The sequence below is a fragment of the Gordionus sp. m RMFG-2023 genome, chromosome 1 (assembly GCF_954871325.1).
Source record: "Gordionus sp. m RMFG-2023 chromosome 1, tfGorSpeb1-WG-v2, whole genome shotgun sequence".
Classification (NCBI taxonomy): domain Eukaryota; kingdom Metazoa; phylum Nematomorpha; class Gordioida; order Chordodea; family Parachordodidae; genus Gordionus; species Gordionus sp. m RMFG-2023.
Genome location: NC_088775.1, coordinates 91892093 through 91915287, shown reverse-complemented (window position 1 = coordinate 91915287; position 23195 = coordinate 91892093). Strand labels below are relative to the sequence as shown.

Genomic DNA, 23195 nt, shown 5'->3' with positions numbered 1-23195 from the left:
CATCGACATTTCGTTTCAAGCCACCAATTTACCTGTTCATTCATGATATGATTATCTTTTTAGGTAAATGTCTAGTCGATTTTAATTCTTTAATAAAATATATATGATCAATTACCAACGATTATGTATATAGATATATAGATGACCATATTTATTCTAAAATAATTAACAGATTATTGTAATTCAAATTTTATGACATTTTTCTTTAAAGTTATAGCGCATACAAATTGAACGTTTCAACGCAGCGTTTTAAAACGCATATCAATATTTTAAAATACAAAACGCAAAGTACTCAATTTAAACGAATGCAATTAAAATGCATTATTTGCGTTTTGAAACGCAGCGTTGAAATGTTCAATTTGTGCGCACTATTAGACAACACTCGATTTTATTTATTTAATAAATATAATTTATAATTAAAAAAAAATAATGCATATATTTTTAAAATAAATTGTATTTTAAGATTCTGCGTTAACTCCTGTCACAAAAAATAATCTGTTGTATTAATGCAACATCAAAATCAATATAATATCAAAAGAAATATTTGAGATTAATGTTTTAATTACATAAAAAAATCATTACTAATTTTAATTTTTTTTCCAAATGATGAGCATTGAGTTATCTTGTTTAAATTATTATTTTGAATAGTATTATTAATTTTTTTATGTAAATTATCATATTCCAATAATATTATAAATATAAACAATTATAAAATTAATATGTTACATATTAACACTATCTCGATTGAGGGCGATCATGATCCTCCTTTTTTATAGGAGTAGTAGGCAACTGTGGAGTCTGTGAAGATATAGAATCATTTGGTTTCTGCATTACTAATATTCAACATATATTTTGAGAATTTATCAATCTCATCCTCAATCTTTCATATGTAATAATTAAAATTATCAAATTACCAATCACAAATATAAAAGAAATTATTAGTTTAGGTATGAAATATAGATTGAAATGTAAAATATATTTTACACATGTTTGTTCGAAGTATATTATTTCCAATTCTATTAAATTATAATCGCTTTCCATTAGAGTAGAAAAATTAATCTGTGATACATGCATTTTAAATCTCTTGAATATCTTTGTTTAAGTCTTTTATTCTCAAAAAATCTACTGAATATATGATTAAATAGTATTAATTTAAAGAGTGAAATTTACTTTTAAAAAATTTTTTTTGCAGGCATCATTGATATCATTCAATATTGTTATCATTCGCCTTTCCAATTTTTATACATATGGGAAAGCTATCTCTCTAAATCTAATCTAATGGTCATTTGAAGATATAAATAAGATCCCCCCAATCACAAAATTTCAACAAATAGACAAGTCAGGTTTTAGGTAGGTTCATGCATATAATTTTAAAATCAAATTTGGATTTATAGTATTATTCTACTCTTAATATAGAGCAATGACAAGAGAATAAATGGATTGTAATTTTAAAAGATACATAAATGATGCGGCAACAACAAAATAAATATTTAATAAAATACAGCGAGATCTATGTTTGTTATCAAGCAAATTATGAATGTAAAAATTCATAAATTTTACAAATTTAGACATCTTAATATATTCAAAACAATATTAACTGGTTTTAAAAAAAGATTTTTTTTATTAAATTTAAAAATTTATGAATATATAGTAATGATTTAAAATTATAATTTATTATTTAAAAAAAATGATTAAATAAATAAATTTATATCTCAAGACAAATTATTTTATATTAAAATTTATAATTTTAAACGAATATTTATATACATCTTTTCTTTATCTTATCAAAAGTGTAAAATTATTTTAAACATTGTTCTGATGTAATAAAAATAAAAAAACCTTATTTGTGTGTTGCATCAATACAAACGCTCGTCCTTAATTCATTTACAATCATAAAATTTGTTTAGAATGCTGTAGTAATATAATGCTAAACAAACTTGGTTTGCTACAGACTTGTTTAAAATAAAACTTAATTGTAATTTTTTAAATATGTTAATGAATGCATTGAAAGAATTGGCACATAATTTGAAAGATAATACTTTGAATTTATTATTTATTTGAGATACAAAGCAACTTCATTAACTCGCAATCCTATATGATAATTATTGAAAGATAATTTATTTTATTTTATTAAAATAATATAGTCACCAATTCAATGAATATGAGTAAATCAAATATTATATAATAATTGATTTTTTATTTAAAGTCTAATTTATATTTAAAAAATAACGTAAATAGGATTGAATTTTATATTTAGCGTTATTAGTGAAGGGTTCGATTTGAGCTGATTTTTGAAAAACAGCTAACTCAATATTTTTCCTAGAATAAATTGCGAGATTTTTTAAATGGATGCCGAAATCTATGTGCAATCTATGTATTGACCTAGCCGCTTTACAAAAACAGATCGAGCCATTAAATACTACAAAATAAGCATTCAAACCTACAGCACGTGGTGTAAAATGTAAAACGATTCAATTTATGGTGTAAGAAATGTTCAACTTGATCTAGTAGAAAAAAAAATAGCATTGGCAAATATAATGTATTAGTAAGTTTCTCAGCAGCCAAATCGTTGTTCTCTGAATATGCCTTCAAATATTTTAATTATACATTGCAAAAATTTGTGGATGGAATGAATCTTAGCCAAGTTTTTCGTAAGAAATCTATCAAATACAAATCCGAAAAGGTTTTCTTCATCTTTTTTTCTTATATAATATATAAAATTTATATCTAAGAATCTCTAATAAAACGATAATTATATTTACTTTTTTTCTTTCTCTTTTAAAATAAAATAGGAAAACTACCGATTTACAATTGAAAATTTGGATCAAAGCTTGAGAATACATAAGAATTTTTTTCCAACACGATAATGTTATATTTGATCAGTTTTCCTCTAGCCACACATTCAAATGTAATATTATTACACATTCGTTTGTTAGATATTAGATTTAAGTAAAAAAGAATATTTAGTTCATATTTATTTAAAAAAATTTCCTATTTAATTATAATAACTCTATGACTAGTTCCCTATTTTAATTTTGGTGATAAATATTGGCATCCAATATTAAATTAAATGGTATTTAGGCCTTTATCCCAATATAGCTCTATAAAGAAGAAATTTCAAATAGAGGTAAAAGATTTGATGATAAGATTATTTATATTTTTGATATATAATATATTTACTTTAGAAGAGCAATTTCAGAAATTTTTAACAAGAAAAATATGAACTAATGAGATGATATCAAAGGAATTGGAAGGAGGGGGGCTTCTATATTTAATTTTAATAAATATATTTTAATTATCTTAGAGAATGAGAATTTTGAATGACAGATTTTAAAATAAATTTTATTAAAATAAATTTAGAATCACGTTTTAATACTATCCTTTTTAACATTATGTTATCATTTTATAATAATGCTAATAAAAAAAATACAATATTTTTAGTTAGATCGCGTCTAAAATCTGTTTCAAAAGTTTAAAACTTTAAGAAACCCTAATAAAAAAAGTTTTGAAAATTTCAGAAATACATTTTTGGCAATTTAATTGAATTTCCAATTTTAATATTCACAGAAAAAATAATTATTATGGGAAATTTTATTTGATTTATTATATTTTTTTAAAAATAATTATAGATTAGAAAGATCAACAAAAAGTTTCAAAATTGGTATGCAATTTAATAAATTCAAAAATATATTTATTTTTATGCTTAATATAACATATATTATTTTCCCAAATTGCTAAAGCACTATATAATTAATCCAATCTTTGAATTTCGATTTTATATTCATTCGCTTTCCCATAAATTGCGGAAGGCCCATCAAGAATGATGGGGAATCAGCAGAATTTTATCCTAAATTTGATGATGTCTAAATCCGAATATTCCCTTTATTTCATGATGGATACATCATAAAATAATAAAAATAAATGGGAAATTTCTGATTTAACCATCATCAAATAAAGGAGTAAGAAAAAAATATTCCCTATCATTAACACCAGAGTTCCCGTTTATCAGCATTGCTTATCGCTCACCATTGCACGAAGGTGGGGGATAAATTATAGGGGTGCAAAGTTAAGAAAAAATAATAATGAATCTAAGACGAAACAAATAGAAAAGAAATAAGTGACGAAGATATGAAATATTTGAAAATAATAGAATTGTTTACACTTTAAGAATTGACGAATTTATGGTTTCAATGCATTTGTAGCCATTTTATTTTATTTTTTTTCTCTTTAGCTTTCATCTTTTCTGGTGGTAAGCTCCTTCAACATCTCTCTCCACTTTATGTTATTCATACATATTTTATCTAAATTATATTTCTTCATGTTGGCTCTAACCTTTATGGTCCCATTGAAGTTTTGGCCTTCCTCTTTTACATTTGCCAATCATTTCCAAACTCTCAACTTTATTTCCTTTGTAGTTCATAAGCCTTCTCATTGTGTGCCCATACCTCCTAAGTCTGTTTACCATTAACTTAGTCTTAATGGGTACTACCTTTAAACTACTTGGTATTCTTGTACTGTGCACTTTATCTTTTCATGTTACCTCAGCAATCATCCTCAGCATTCTCATCTCCATAGTTTGTAGGCTTCTCACGTCTGATTTTTTGATTGGCCATGTTTCCGAACTATACAGAATAGTTGGTTGTACTATGGAACTGTAAATTTTTCCCTTTAATTTGTGTGGGATTTTTTTGTCAAATAGCACTCCAGATAAAGATCTCCACTTTAACTACCCTTAATTAATCTTACTCTTTATCTCCTTTTCTATTGTGCCGTTTGTTTGTATAGTGGAGCCCAAATATTTGCAGCTTTCAATTGCCGATATCTGCCATTCATTTATATCAAAACTCTCTATTTCATCTCCTCCTATCACCATATACTCCGTCTTTTCTCTATTTACTTTTAATCAGTGCGTTTCTATGATATTTATCTAACTCACTAATCTTTCTTTCATTTCATCCTTAGATTCGGCAAGTATCACAATATCATCTGCAAATTTCATATTCCACAGGACAGTTTGAGGTATAGACTGTGCTAATCATCTATTACTTTAATGAAGAGAAGTGGACTGAGAGCCGACCTTTGATGAACTCTTTCGGCTATTGTGAAGCCTGCTGTAGTACCTATTGTGCTACGGACCAATGTTGTATGGTCTATATACATATCCTGTATTAATCTTATATATTTTTCGGAACCTTTTTGTGGCGTAGCTCCCACCAGATAAGTTTTCTTGGGATTCAATATGATGGCCTTTTCTAGATCGAGAAAGACCATATGTAGCTTTTTGTTCTATTCATTTTCACTCATTTGCCTAATTGCGAGGATAGCATCAGTTGTTGATCTTTCAGGAATAAAGCCAAACTGAGTCTCTCCTATTTCGATTATGTCTCTTAATCTTTTTTCTATTATCATTTCATATAGTTTTAGACAGTGTGACATTCGTTTTATGCCCCTGTAATTTAATAATTGTGAGGATCCCCGTTATTCTTGAAGATAGGAACTAGATAGCTCTGTCTCCATTTTTGGAGAACTTCTTCATTTCCAAGTATTTTATTGTACAGATTTGTGAGGAGATGTATTCCATCATCTCCTAGTGCTTTAAAGCTTTCTATTGGAATATCGTCTAGACTAGACCCCTAGCTTTGTTGTTTAGAATTTACGTGACCTATGTTTTGCATAATAGAAATTTTAAGTGGATAAGCAACCAACCCAGTATTTAAAACATTTATTGCGAAACAAATTTTATCGAAACCTTTATAAAGAAATGTCATTACTCGCTAGAATTTTTACCACGAAATATTCAGTGAAGACAATTTCGCGAACCTTTTACAGCAAATTTATTTCTGCAAAACTCAGCGAACACTCTCGAGCAAATAGATTTTAGCGAAACTTTTATCTTAAACCAATTTTAGCTAAACTTTAACGGCGAACCCATTGTAGGGAGATTTTTTATCGCGAATGTATGCAGAGCATTTACGGTAAAACAATGAATATATTGTGATGCATTAATCAAATGAAAAACAACATATTCATAATGATTTACCCACATAAATTCTTAAATAATTCGTTACTTATTGTCTAATAAATTAACAAGAGTTAACTTAAATGTGACATTTATATAATATGCCATTAATAAATAATTTTTATAAAATATTCTATACGCTTAGAATTTGTTCACCTATCTTTTTTTTAAAAAAATCGTAGACAATTGCTAAATATGCTAAACAAAAATTTTAATTTTTTATTTCCTTTCACAATGAATATCCTTTAATCAAATCTTGAAAGTTTACCATATGGAATAATCGCTAGGAGGTAGTTCTGAAGTTATCACGATTTAAACAAATTAATATAGACAATTCAATATCTAAATAAACTTCCATTACTTAAACTTATCTTCTCCACAATATTCCACCTGTCAAAATTATAGTTGTACCAAAATTCCTACATACTCTACGATTAATTGATATCGATTATTTATTTACTATAAAATATTTTACACTTTATTTTGTTGGATGGAGGAACAGGCCTATATTTGTTCTTTTTAGCATAAAAGCTTTATATAGGCATCCATCAAATAAAAGACTATTCAAAAAATTGAGCGCTAAATTGTCACACTATTCCTCAGATCTTGTTGACAACGAGAGTGGGGAGGGCATGAAAAAATTATACAAATTTTGGCAAAAGTATATAAATAATGGATAATAAAAAAAATATTCTAAATGACTATAATTTTAAATCTGAGATTAATTAGAAGACTTATTATTGTTTAAATTTATTAGGTCCAGCCATAGACCTGCCATTATTCTAATAGTGTGTTTGTGGGATTTTCAACAATTAAAATTTTAAAAAGTTGGATTAAGTGCGATCATCACAATTACATTTTATAAAGGAAAAGTTTTTTTTGTCAAATTAATAACTTATAAATCGTTATTTTAATATTATGAATAATTTTAAAATCCTGTGAGCTTATTTTATCTCATCAACTTGCATGTTATTTTATAAACACTAAGAACTCTTAACAATTTAATTTGATATTACATTAAAATAATTATTAATAAATTTAGTCGTAATTTTATTTTTTAAAAAAATTTTACACATTGAAAAAAGTTGAACTTTGAATAGTTAAATATCGAGTTTTTATAAAATTTTAAGATTTATGACTATTCATCATTAGAATTTTAAAGGCTGAATGATTATGTTATAAGTAAAAGGCGGTAATTTTTTATCACTTTTGGAAAATAAATTAATCCCAATAAAGATGTCCATGTTTAACAAAAATCAATTTATGCCTATCAGAAATATCATATATTTCTCACAAGTTGCTTTTAATTTCAAGTATCTTATTTTCTAATCATAAAACAATAAATGACTATATTCTAAATATAAACATAAAAACACCTCTGAATAGTACGCGATGCTTTCGTCGCACTTAGTCATTTTAGTTTCTATTACATTTAATGCCCTTCAAGAAAGATGGGGAATTAGAATTTTCTCCTATATTTGATAATGGTCATTATGTAACAAATATTTGTTCATATTGAAGGACCTAATATGTTGTTAAGAAATTAAAGAATCTAATAACATCAAAATAAAGGTAGTTTTCTGATTCATCCATCAAGTAGAAATTTCACATGCTAGTAATATTATAAATATAGATCACAATATAATATATTTAGAATTTTAAAAATATTTAATAATTTAATATCAATTTTAATTTATAATATTAGACATTTGATAAAATAAGTATTATAAAATTTAATATCTAAGAAATGAATTTTATGATATTATTTATATTTACCTCGATGGTGAATATAGCTATAATAAAAAAAATTATATTAAAAAAGCCAACTAAACTTATTATAATATTATAAAATAAAGCGAGCTCAAAAAAAATTTAATTTTGAAATTTAGAAAAAGACTTAAAAATTTGATATACATTTTAATTAAAATATATTACCCATTTGATCATAATAATTAGCTTAAAATTAAAATAAGACATGAATCTTTTAATTTTATTCATATTCATATTCACCCTGAGCCTAACTATTTATCAAATTGATGGTAAGAAAAGTTTTTGATTTTACTATTAATTTATTATATATAATACATCATAAGCATATCCAGGATTTTGCTAAGGAGGTGAGGAGAATAAGGTTGGTATTTAATCCTTATAAATTTTATTAGAGATATTAAAAACCTTTGGGTATATTATATCTTTATTTTTATAAAAATAATTTTATGTTTTCACCTTTTTCTCTGATAATTTTAAATCATGGTCCTTTTTTTTAATAAGTTAATAACTTTAACAAATTATTCGTTTCAATTTCTACCTTATAATGAATGATATATTATATTTGAGGTAAAACGGGATGGGAGTGTGTAAGTTGGAAATTTTTTACTAGCTTAATGATTATTTACGAGCAATTTTTTCCTTGTTGTGACACAAAAATTTAAACTGTTTAATTATTATTAATAGTATTAAATTATAGTTTTATTTCTATAGATCTGATATATTATATACCGATCTGGACAGGTTCTTTTATTAGACGACCAAAATCGGGTCGTTGAATAATAAAATTTTTAAAAATCTGGGCCAAGTTTATAAAATGTAAATAAACTAGAAATCCATATCAAATTTTAGATTATATTAATTAATGAGTCGGAAAACAATATAATGGGTCAATAATAATACATCCGAAAAATTTATATGATATATGTTTAAACATTGGGGTTATATAACTGCTTCATATATTTTAAGCAAACTATAATTAAAGGAAAGTTACAATATTACTCATAAATGTGAATAATAATTTATTTATTATGTTTGTTTTTATAGTTTAAAATAAATTTATTTAATATAAAAAGAAATATTTTAAACCCTGTGTTTGTTAAACTTGTAAAAGTTCCTAGTGTGCCGATATTCTAAAAATCAATTTTCTTAAAATTACGATTAAAATGGCATCACAAGCCTTTACAATCTCAGGTAGCTCAAAAAATTATTTTTAAAATGAGCCTTTTTTTAAGCTGATATCGTATAAAAAATAATTTCAAAATTTTCTGGAGCTCAAGCCCCTGCGCCTCCCTTACCTATTATGACGCTACAGCGAAGAGATAAGAATAATAAAAAATATGATAATTATTTTCATTTTATAAAAAATAATTAAATTTATTTAAGCTCAAATAAAAATGTTTATATCTTTTTTTAAAGAAAAAAAAATAACAAAAGTTGCTATCTTACGCAAATATTAACTAGCGAATTTCTTGAAAATTTAATCTATTTTGATAAAAAAAAAATCTTTTTTTTACAAATAAATTGGATATAAAAAATAACAATATTTTAAATTGTAATATCAAGTCAAATCATCAGTTAATATTTTTTTTAAAAAAATAAATAAATGATAGGTAAATAAAAATTATACATGGCGGATGTTTTGCCTCTTTTGCTAAAAAGTTTATTTATGATTTATAATCAAACTAATTGTATTATTAGCAGAGATGGCAGGCCCGGCCCTAAGACGCGACTTGTGCACGGGCCGGGCCGTATTTTATACGCGCGGAACGGGCCTGAAAATTTTAAAAAAGAATATCCGGGCCGGGCCATATATTTTAAAACCAAATATGTGAAATCACTATTATTAGTGATAAAAATCAAAAAATTAATAAAAATTAAAAAGCCGGGCCGGGTAAAATAACCCGCCAGGCTGGGCCGAAAATAATTTTAAAAAAAATATGCGGGCCGGGCCATACAAATATTACCTCTGCAGGTCTCTGATTACTAAATCATTAGATTATAAAATATAAAAATTGGGGCTTTCAACCTTATAAATTATAAGCTCATATAGGATATTCGTTAGTTTATAAGATGAAACAAAATTAGTTTATTATATTTCAATTCGGGAAAAAAAATAATAAAACCCAGCCTAGATTCATTATAAGATTTAAATTAGAATCTCTCTTTATCGGATTATTAAAATCTTAGCTCTATATTTATCATTTCTTTTATATATCAAATTCTAATCTATTTTTGTTGTTATATATTCTACTAATCGTATTTAATATTTAATAAAAAAAATAGGTTCAGCTCTTCCAAGTAAATACTTAAAACATCTTTATTTGATAACTACAATATTATTAATTATAATCTATAAGCTAAACATGATTTATATTTTCTTTAAAGATTTGAATTAATTCTCAATGGATAAAAAATGTAGACCTTTAGCTGGATCTCGATATTATTTATTTTATATTCTAATTCGGAATTATATTAAATACAGATTAGATAATTTTGTTTAGGAGGCAATGTAATGCTAGATCCCATTATTAATAATTTCGTGTATATTATTTTGGTTTATTTTCAATTTTTGGTCTTGCTCAATTAAATTTCGCTTATAGCCACTTTCAAAATAAGATTGAAAAAATCACCCAATAATATAATAACAAATACGATCAGACCTTAACCCAAATGTATATTATTTATCATAGAACAAATAAATAATTAATCTTGATTAACTAATTAATAATATTTTTTAATTTAATCGTAATCCATTCTCATTTATTTAAAATCCAGAGAATAAAAATAGCAAAGGTACTAAAACATAATTATAATTATTATAAAATTATAATATAAATATGAAACAAATTGATATTTTATTATAATTAAATTCTAGAATAAACAGATCAAAACATATATTCATCAATACTTCTTTAAAGCTACCATTTTAGACCTGTTCATTCATGATAATCTTTATAGAAAAATATCTAGTCGATTTCAATGCTTTAAGAAAAATAGATGTAAAAATGACTTTTATTTTTTTGAAGCTTATTATCAGTTTATTGTAATTCAGATTTTATGACATGATCGAATGATGAATTTAAATATTACATTTTTTTTACAGTTATACTAAATTTGATTTATTTAATAAATATAATTTATAATAAAAAATAAAAATTGATATTTTAAGATTCTAAGTTAACTCCACTGAGGATGTGGTAAGGCAGAACTTCAAAATAATCATTTAGGTGGCAATTTCGACATATTATTATCAATTTACTCAATTTTTAGCAAAAAATAAATAAACCCCTACTTTCACACAAAACCGGAATCACATCCATAATAGCAAAAGTAAATGTTTTAATTTAATGTTTTAATATTTGTATAAAAAATCATTACCTAACTTAATTTTTTTTTCTCTAAATATGACTGGTGAGTTATCTTGTTAAATTATTATATTGAATAATAATTAACAACATTATATTATAATTTATATTTTATTGAGATTATCATTTTCAATTAAAAAATTAATATTTTGCATATTGAGAATCATTTCTATTTATTTTTTTGGAAAATTTATCTCATCCTCAATTTTTATGATTAATATGATCAAATTATCAATCGCAAATATGAAAGAAATTATTAGGCATGGCTATATATCTTATTCGATTGAAATGTAAAATATTTCCAATATAATAAGTTTGTATCAAGTATATTTATTTTCCTACCAATTCTAATAAATTTTAATCATGCACTGGACGCATATATCATAAATCTCTTAAATTATTTAGGGTAGATTATCCTTTAATTTATTTAGACATCATTGTGTGTTTTATATTTGATTTTCAAAAATCTACTGAATGCGTTATTTGAATTTAAAGAGGGAAATTATATTTTTTGAAAGTTTTCTTCCATATCATTGAAATTTTTTAATATTATCATAATTTTCCTTTCCAATTTTTATTCAAATGTCATAGCTATTTCTCTAAATCTAATCTGATAGCCATTTGACGATATAAATAAGATCACCCCAATCTTCATCAACAAAAGATTATAAGTAGTCAATGCATATAATTTTAAGGATCAATCAAATTATCTAATCTTAATATAGAGTGAATTTATTTATATTAAGATATATAATTTTAAACAATATATATATTATATACACATCCTTTCTTTCTCCTAAACCAAAAATTGTAAAATAATATTATACATTGTTCAAATATGATAAAAATAAAAAGACCGTATTTGTAAGTTGCATCAATGCAACGCTGTCCTTAATTCATATGCAATCATTAAATTTGCATAGAAAGCTATAGTATTGTTGTGTTAACAAACTTGGTTTGCTCGTGTTTAAATTGAAGAGTAAAAATAATTAATGTTTCGATCTTAATTGAGATTTTTTTAAATAAGTTATTTGATGCAATAAAATAATCGCGCCTATTGGAAAGATAATAATTGCAATTTATAATTTACTTGAGAATCAAAGCAGCATAAAAAACTGTCAATATATGATGATTATTGAAAGATAATTATTTAAATATTTATTATAGTGACGAATCCAATGGATAGGGATAATTCAATAATAATATTTATCGCACCTATTTGGAAGATAATATTTGGAATTTATTTTTTACTTGAGAATCAAAGCAGCATTAAAAACTGCCAATCCTATATCATGATTATTGAAAGATAATTTTTTATTTATTTAAATATTTATTATAGCGAAACCAATGAATAGGGGTAATTCAATTCAAAATAATAATATATTATATATAAGTTAAATATTAATATAAAAATATTTTAAAAATTAATTAATTTTTATTAATATTTTATGTAATTTATTAATAAATTTTCTAAGTTTATTATTTAATATATACTAATTTGGCTTTATGTTATAGTAGAATATAAGATTTTCAGTTTTATTTATTATAGCTTATAACGATTATTATTATAGATAATTTTTTTTCAAAATATGTATTCATATTATAATTGCTCATAGATAAATAAAACTTTTTTTAAATTTCAAATATAAAATTAAAAAAATAACTTATCCATCGTATAATCATGATAATTAATATGGATCTTTTCTTCAATATAAAAATAAATTACACTAATACATTTAAACATAAAAAAATATAAACATATATGTTAAATAAATTTGACATGCAAAACATTTATTACATAAAACATTAATGTGTTCTAAACATATATTTATTTTTCATATTTTAAAAAACTTAAAAAATTACAAATTTATTTTAGCGGGGTCTCATAAACCCCAATTAGTCACAAAATGCTTATATCTTAAAAACTACCTCAACCAAATATAAAAGCTATTGATGAATCCATATCATAGTATTTAACCGTTTTTATGTAATATCATTTCTAGCATGCTTGGGGTTTCATATATCCCACTAGAGTATTAAAGGGTTAAGAAATATAGATTCGCGGTTTTCGTATGTTATATTAAAAATTTTCCCGAATAAAATTTAAAAAAAAAGGTTTCTAGACTGTGAATGCCGTTAGTTGATATGAAAGATATTTTGACTTATATAATTATAACACACTACCATTAGGCTATATAAAAAAATTTAAACAATGTTTTTAGCTCAATTATATCTAAAGATATATAAAATTAAAAGGAGTGCATTTTATCTAAAATGTATTTTAGTATAATCTGAGTGGGTGGGGTTGAATCTAATGTTAATATGATGTGGAATTAAGCATATAAATATTTCCCTATAATTAAACTCATTAAATGGAAATGAAAAATTTAATTTACTATAATTAGACATTTGAAAAAATAATTAGCTTAAAATTAAATATCTCTAAATATTTTTTTAAAAAAAACCTATCATTTATATAAATAAAGGAAATCTAAGATATAATTGCCGTAACCTATAAGTGATCGTTTTCCTATCTTATCAATTCATATGGATCTTTATACTTTCCTATCTTTTTAATGCGCTAGTCTATATGACTACGTTTTTATGCCGCTATTAAATATAACCGCTATTTTTCATCGAACCTGGAACGAAACTCAACCGTTAAATAATTTTCTATTAGAATCTAACCTAACCGATAAAATCCTGAGAACCAGTTCGAGCTTCATGATTTTACGTATATAAAATTATGTGAAAATTATTATTAGTATAGTGAATAATATTATAATTTAGTTTTTACAAACATTAGCTTAATACCATTTTACAAAATTTTAAAAATATTTTTAAGGTCATACTTAATTGCTTTTGAGTTTGGAATAAAAATATTTTGAACTAAAACCCCCAATTTTAATTTATTTGATGGCAATGTTAATTTTTTTATCATATTTTTGTTTTATTTAAATTAAATTTAATCATTTGTATTCTTGGCTGTTTAGTAAAAAGTTGACCAATAATGCATAGAAAAATCAAATCTAAAATATAAATTATTTACATATAGTTTAATAAATGACACATCAAAATGTAACTGATTGACAACTATAAAAGGGAACCACGCAGAAAATCTTGAGCATGACATAAAAAGAAACCACCGTCTAGAGCTTATCAATTTTACAATATATTACAACTAATAAAATATATAAATCAAATGTAGGTTTATATATAAAAGTGTTACAACCGTTTTTAGAGATTCGAATTGAATCTATATTTTTATTTCTTATTATATGAATCGTTATTTTTATACGAACTTGAACCTAAACCAACGATATTCGTTTTGGTTAGGATCCCTGCTTTAAATAAACTACCAAATAAAATACAATTAAATATACTATTAAAATAAAAATTTTGTATAAGTTTCAGAGTTAGTGTTTTTAAGCATGGTTCACTTACCCTTAAAGCGTGACATCATGGTTTGAGTTTTGTTTATAACTCACTTTTCTTAGAGGTCCTAATGTGAGCTAATAGTGAGACTCTAAATATTAGAGCACGCTATATATATAGTTCTTTATATTTTCCATTTTAGCACGATATATATTATGGCAATTTTTTCTTCTTTTTTATACTGTCTACCAAACTGATTAAATTAATATACTTGCAGGGTTATAATGATTGATAAAATTTACAGTAACCTTAAGAAACTTTCTAATTTTTAGATTGGCCAAAATCTTGTAATTTTTTTCTCTATACTGAATAGCTATTATACTAGCTAATATAAGTATTAATATATAAAAATTTCTTATAGGAAAGAGCCAGCCAAAGTCCTGGCAAAACAGATTTTGGCGAAGTCCCCAAAAGTTTTCTAACCCCCCTTTTATTGGGATATCTTGGCTATGTATCTATGAAGAGCTTATAATACACTTGAAAATTGAATATTAGAATCATATATATTAAGACTTAATTATATGGTTTGTGTCTTAAACTTACATAAAATTAATATTTAAGAATAAGAGATAAATAGGAATATATTGATTAAGAATTTTGATTATTATAAATGAAATAATTGTTTTACCTCAAAAAAATATGAAATTTGGTATCTCATAATATATTGCTTCAAGATACAAAAATTTTATAAATATTTTTTTCACTTTAGCAAATAAACTATCCCAATAAAGAGGTCAAATAGTTTAACTAAAAATCAACTTATACCTATCAGATATATCTAACAGTGGCTTTCAATTTAAAATATTTTATTTTCTCATCATCAAACAATGAATACCTATATTCTTTTAGTTATAAGTATCGAACAAAATATGATATATTTTAAATATAAAAAAGAATTAATAAATTGATATCCATTTTTAATGATAATATTAGATTTTTTATAAATTAAATAGCATAAAATTAAATATATAAGAAATGAATTTGATTTTATTCATATTTACCCCGATGGTAGCTTAAATAAAAATATAAAAATTTAGAAAAAACAACTAATCATTGAGTAAATAAAGCAATAATATAAATTATTATAAATAAAGTAACGAGCCAAAAGAGTGTATTATATAATTATTTTTAAATTTTAAAAAATTGATATCCATTTTTATTATTATATTATACATAAATAAGACATAAATCTTCTAATTTTATTTCATATTAATCTTGAGCTTAATAATTTGTCAAATTGATGATAAGAGATTTTAAATTATTAATTTATATAATATTATATGCCATAGGCATATCCAGGATTTTGCTAAGGGAAGCGGGATGGCAAAATTCAATTAATTTTTCTCCATAAATTTTTTTTGAGATCTTTAGGTCCTTTTATTAAAGGCCTTTGGCTATATTTAATTTTTATAAAACTAATTTTGGGTTTTCACTCTTTTTATAATTAAAATAATTTTTTTTAATAATAAATTTTGAATTATAGTCTTTCATTTAAAGTTATTAACCTTTACTAATTTTTCCAAATTCTTACTTATAATGATATATTGTATTTGGGAAGGGGATGGGAGATAGGGGTTAATTTTTTTAGATTAAAATGATATTTACGACTTTTTTCTCTTGTTGCTAATGATATAAAATTTAAACCATTTGGGTTAAATTATTATTATAGTATTAATTATGATTTAAGGGGACCTATATGTTAAATGCGATCTGCACTAGTTCATATAATTTGATCTGGCCAAGAATGGTTCTTTGAATAGTAAAAAATTTTAAAAATCTGGGACAAGTTTATAAATATGTGAATAAATTACAAATCCATATCGGTTAAATTTTAAATTATATTAATTATTAAGTTGGAAAATATTATGATTAGTCATTTAGTTGCTTACATTTTTTTGGCCCTACTTTAAAATTTACTAAATTAAAATACATCCCAAATTAACTATACGATATATTTTCAAACATTGGGGTTATATAACTGCTTCCCATATTTTAAGCAAATTGAAATTAAAAGAAAGTTACAATATTATGTGAATAAATTTCTCTTTTCTATATAGTTTCATTTTAAAATTTATTTAGGATAAAAAATTTTTTTTAAAAACCCTCTGTTTGTTACAGTGGCAAAAGTTAGTATTTCGTTATCCAGATCAATTTTCTTGTAATTATCCTTTACAATTTCAGGTAGCGCTAAATTTTTTTTTAAAAAAATTTCAGAATGTCATTTTTAGTCATGGTATAAAAAATATTTAAAAAATAATCTTGGAATCGAAACCCTACGCTTACTTCACCCACTCCAATGGTCACGTCACTGCGTAAAGATAAAAATAATAAAAAAAAATGAAAATCATTTTCATTTTATACAAAATAATTAAATTAAAATTGTTTACAATTTTTTTATAAGAAAAAAAATTAAGGAAAGTTTTCATCTTGTGTAAATATTACAATAGCCAATTTCTTGGAAATTATTTTTTATTTTGAATAAAAAAAATTTTTTTTTTATTTAAATCTGATATAATATATAAGTATATTTTAAATTGTAATATAGAGTTAAATCAGCATTTTTTTGTAATAAAAGTTATATAAAAAAAATATTTAAAGATAAATAAAAATTATACATGACGAGATTTTTAACTCTTTTACGACAAATTTTATTCATGATTTATATAATTAAACTGATCAATCATTAGACTACAAAATTAAAATAATAGGGGCTTTCAAACTTATATACTGTAGGATCTATTTTAGGAAGTAGATGTACAGCTTTTTACTATTTATAAACGATCCCTGTGTATGGCAAGTAATTTATTATATAAAACGAAAAAAAATAACTAAAAAATTTTAATTTCTACATCAAAAAAAAATTTTTTTTCTCACCCATTCCCATTATATTTTTAATTGATAGGAAATCGAGAAGCAACAAAAGTAGCTTATAATTCCTACTCTTCTTAGCTAAGATCTTAATCGGGCCTTTTTCTTCTCATTTCAATTCTATTAACTCCTCTCCCTTACACTCATTGAGGTAGAAGTGCCTGGTATTATGATTAATTTATTAAACGCTAAAGACTCATCTACTCTTTCGAAATTTAATATCAGCATTTTCGGCATTAGAAACGTTACTCGAAATGGTTATAACTTAAGAACTAGCATGAGAAATATAAACATTAAAATTATTAGGGTTTTGATGGGCACATCTTTAGACAGAAAACCAACTCAAAACATAAAACTTTCTCTTTACAAATTATATTTTACTACTTGCCGTTGAGTACAGGGGTATAGAGTTAGTTTAAGTGTCTCTAGCAAATATTCTAGATGATCTATAATATCCGAATTTAGTTTATCCGGTCACTTAGATATAAGAGTATAGGCCTGGCTTTGATCAACATGTTTTGAATGCGGAGCTTCATCTTCTAAATAAAAATATAATAGATAGTGTGTATAGAAATCAGTGATTAATAAAAATATTAAAATGAGCTTCTGAAGATTTTATTCACCCAAAATTTTGAGAAAAAATCACGCAGAAAATCTTGAGCATGACATAAAAAAACCCCCGTGAGACAAAATATTACAACAAATAAAATATATAAATTGAATTTAGGTTTATATACAAAAGTGCTCAAACCGTTTTTAGAGAACGAAGAACCAGAAATTAAATCCTCTCCAAAATGTTTTTTATCCCCCCCCCCATGAAGCAAAGTCCCCAAAAAGTTTTTAACCCCCCACCCCATTGGGAAATTTTGGCTAACCATCTGTGAAGAGGTGATAATATACTTTGAAAACTGAATATTAGAATGCATATATATCAAGAATTAATTATATGGTTTGTGTCTGTAAGTAAAATTTCTTAAACAAAATTAAATTTAAAAATAGGACATAAATATTCCTTATAATTGGAATATGTTAAATTAAGAATTTTAATTATTATAAATGATTGTTCTACCTTCAAAACATATATAAAAATTAAAACTTTGATCTCTCAGATAATATATTGCTTCTGGACTAAGTATATATATCAAGATATAAAATTTTTAAAGGTTGTTGAAGGAAACTAATGCCAATAAAGAGGTCAAATAATTTAACTAAAATCAATTTATACGTAACAGAAATATCATATATTTCTCACAGTTTCCATGTTGCTACTGATATAAAATTTAAAATTTTTGGGTATAAATTATTATTTATAGTATTTAATTTTAATCTTGAATTATATGAGACGTATATGTTATATGTGATCTCTAGCAGGATCATATATTTGAACTGATCTAGATCGGGTCGTTGAAAAATAAAATTTAAAATATCTACCCCAAGTTAAATGTAAATAAATTAGAAATCTAAATAGGGTAAGTCCTAAATTATATTGATCAATGAGTTGGAAAACAATATAAAGAGCCGTTTACCATTTATTTGCTGCTCACATTTTTTAGGTTCACTTTAAAACGGTTTAGAAAAATAAAATGTATCCGAAATTATTTATATGATACATTTTCAAACCATTGGGTAATATAACTGCTTCATATTATTTAAAGCAAATTAAAATTTAAAGAAAGTTACAATATTTTTTACAAATGATAATATTATTTTTTTACATAGTTTTAATTAAATTTATTTAGGATAAAAAGAAATCTTTTTAACCCGTTCCTAATGTTTCGTTATTCTAAAAATCAATTTTCTTAAAAATTACGATTTAAAATGATGACCTTTCTTTATAGCTAACATAGTATAAAAAATTTTCAAAGTTCGAGCACTTGCGCCCTTTCCCCTCCCCTTAGTGCCGCAAATGAGAAAAGATAGGAATATCTTAAAGATAAAAACTTTTTCATTTTATGCAAAATAATAAAATTTATTTATTTGAATGAAGGCCAAATAAAAATGTTTATAATTTTTTTTTATCAAAAGAAATAAACGAAAAAGCTCATCTTGTGTAAATATTTGCAAATTTCTTGGAAATTGAATCTGTAATTTTGATAAGAATTTTAAAAAAATAAAAATAAAACTGATATATAAAAAAAATTTAAATTGTAATATCGAGTCATCAGAATATAATAAAAAAAATAATCAAAGATAATTAAAAATTATATATGGAGGGTGTTTTGCCTTTAACGATGAATTTTTTATATGATTTATATAATTAAACTAATTATATAGCCTAATCATTAGATACAGGGTAGTCAGTTAGTTTAAGTCTTTAGGAATTATTCTAGATAGGCTATAATCACTGAATTAAGTTTATTAGGTAGCTTATATATAAAATAGGCCTAAACAAATTTTTTTTATCAATATTTGTTGAATACGGAGCTCCCACTTCTAAATAAATTTGTAGATAGTGTGTATAGAAATCGGTGTTTAATAAAAAAAATGAGCATTTGAATATTTTATTAACCCAAAATTTTAAGCAAATATGTTTGTAGATAGATAAAATTGAACATGATCCTTTTTAAAAATATAACTTCATCAAAGATTATTTCTATATGCCAATTTTATGGTGAATATAAATTATTTTAAACCGGCCCAGTTCTATTATGCCCACCGTGTCTATTAAATTTTTTTTATAATTTGGGCAACTTACATTTAAATATAAACTAGAAGTTTTCAAATTACAAAAATTAACCCGCCAAGCCAGATTTTAGCTTTTTCTTGGCCCAGTATATTATGATTTTTACAAAAGTTGCCCAAAACAGAAGGCCTAACCCAAAATATACTATATAGTTGAATACCAAATAACTATAGATACTGGATAAGGGTTTTATAAAAACACTATACTTTATGTATTTTTATTTCTATCCATCAATAACCCAGCCCAGTATTCTTTACTCCCTACTCGGTCCAAATAAAAAGTTTCACGTTACCCGGCTAGGTATTTTATATCTCTAATATAAAAAGTAGCCTAAATAGTAAAAATAGTTTAAATCAACATATAAATTAAATTTTTTTGCAACTTTAAAAAAATAATGAATCATTGAATAAATAAATATTATAAATAAGATATCGGGCCTAAAAAGCGCATTATAATATAATTTTAAATTCTGAGAAAAATAACTCAATAAATTTGGATTCATTTTAATTATTAATATTATACATTTAATAAAAAAAATTAACTTAAAATAAATTATAAGAAATATGAAAGAAATTCTGATATTAGTTTTATTATCCTTGATTTATGTATTACATGGTAAGTAAATTATTGATTATTACAAATAATTTTATATTTATACATTTTTATAAAATTTAAATTATTTGGATAATTATCATTTATAATATTAAATTAAGGTCTAATTTTTACCTATAATTATTAGAGATCTATATGCCCGATGTAATCGAGGGGGTATATATATACGATCAGGAGCAGATTTTTTTTATTTAGAGAGATTTGCGTAAAATTGATAGCGATAAAATTTTAACAATATATAAAAATTATCAAACTATATATAAAACGGATTCGTTTAGTATTGTTAAATTTATCGATTTGAATCGATTTTTAAAAACGGCGAACTCAATTATTTAGACAAAAAATTATTGCATAAGCATCAAGATTTTGCTAATAGATGTCCAAACCTTTGTACCATTTATATGAAAAATTTAGGCTTGTATAATATTTTATAAGATAAAATATCGGGTTATTTTTTAAAAGTTTTTACAACACTAGATCAGATATAACATTAAAACATGTCATATGACGGATTCCGACAGCCATTCATAGTGATTTAGGTTTATAACGAATTAGATATTATTATATAATTTTAAATGAATCAGTGTTCACTAAAATTATTATTAGCAGGTATAAAAAATTATTTTAAACTCGATAAAACAAATCTAAAGTTTAGCCTCTCACATAAGTTTCATATGTATTTGCAAAAATAAAATAAAATATTAGCTCAGGGAAAAAAAAATACAATATTTTATAAACTATTAAATATTTGTTAAAAATAATTTATATTACATCAACTTAATATCATAAGCGTGCATAATATTTTGCTAGGAGGATGGGATGGTGGTAAACACTATTAAGTAGGTTTTCCCTCTAAAAATTTTAATGAAAATTTTTAAGTTAACTTATTTAGGCCTTTGGCTATTTATTACTCTTTTTTTTAAATAATAATTTCAAATTCTTCTTTTTAATGATATTAAAAAATTAATAAGTTTCTAATTACTTTTATAATATTGATATTTTATTACCATAGCTTAGTAATCATATTTGCTATATTATTCTAAATTTTTTCTTATATTCGTATAATTCATAATATGTGATATAATTTTATAAATATAATATGTAATTAAATTAATAATATATTCAAAATTAATATATCGTTAATTAAGTTGGCTTTATCATTTGCATTTCCATGCTGAGATTCTCACAAAAATCTGCTTAATATTTTGTAAACTTGTCTATAAGATCCATAAAATCTAGATAATAAATAAAATCTCAATATCATATATATAAATATTAAATTATTCTGTTTATTGTATTATTAATTGGAAAGAAAATAATTTTTTTTTAAATGTCTTTATATAAGCAAGAGTAGTCAATTTTTAAAAATTTTAAACAATAAAATGAATTAAATTTTTTGAACATATGGAAACGTAATCCTGTGTGAATATTTATATCATTTTTAATAAAATTGAGTTTTGAAGGAGCGGATGCAAAAATTGTAACCATCTCAAATAAGAATGCATGTTAACTCTTATGAAAGTTACAGGTTGATATTCGAAAATCAATTTACAGAAATAAGATAAATACAAAGAAATATTACATGAATGGAAATTATTTGCCTTATTATTATACAACATTATATAGTTTATCTCCTTTATATTATATTAACAAATTTTTGGAAAATTCAAATTATTCAAATTTGGTAAAAAGATTTAAATATATATAATAATACCTAATTCAAAATAACATTTAATATTTTTTGTTGCGATATTTTGAAGAAGGAAAGAAAAATTATACGAAGCAATAAAATTCATCTGAATTTACTAATATAGAACTGAGAGAATAAAATATAAAATAAATAATCCTAAGAATATGAATGAACTTCCATCAATACTTTTTATAACGATTCTCTACTCTTTCTCTTTCTTTCTTTCTTTCTTTCTTTCTTTCTTTCTTTCTTTCTTTCTTTCTTTCTTTCTTTCTTTCTTTCTTTCTTTCTTTCTTTCTTTCTTTCTTTCTTTCTTTCTTTAATACATGTATGATTATATATTATTTTTTTTACATTTAAAAGTTTAAGTATTATTAATAAAATCAGAGGTTTTACATCAAAACTCCTTGAAAATTATAATTTTATAAACCCTAGCTTGTCCTAAAAATAAATTTTAAAACCAAAATATTTTATAAATTTAATACTTGAAAAATCGTAAAGATTTTTTTATAATTACGAAAAAAATACTTCAAAATAGTCGGAATAATTTGAGTTTCGAAATTTATTGAGTACAGTTTAAAAGTTACATAATTATATTGCTATTTAAAAAATAATTATTAGAACTCAGCTTAGATAAAATTTAAAAATAAATTAGAATCTGTATTTATTATCGGATAGATAAAATTATAGATCTAGTGGCTATATAGCCTTTCTTATTAATTAACAAATAATTATAAATTATTATTCTTGTTA

At 23.6% G+C, this 23195-nt stretch overlaps 1 protein-coding gene across 3 annotated transcripts in view; it reads left to right on the top strand.

Moving 5' to 3' along the window:
- The first annotated feature begins 7933 nt into the window (after positions 1-7933).
- LOC135931195 (uncharacterized) overlaps positions 7934-23195 on the top strand; it is a 57136-nt gene continuing 41874 nt past the window's right edge. Inside the window, exon 1 of one of the 3 annotated variants that reach the window (XR_010572966.1) lies at positions 7934-8058. The gene's annotated coding sequence lies outside the window, so the exon portion shown is untranslated. The remainder of the gene's footprint in view (positions 8059-23195) is intronic. The other 2 variants (XR_010572967.1, XM_065468138.1) reach the window with 2 other exon arrangements.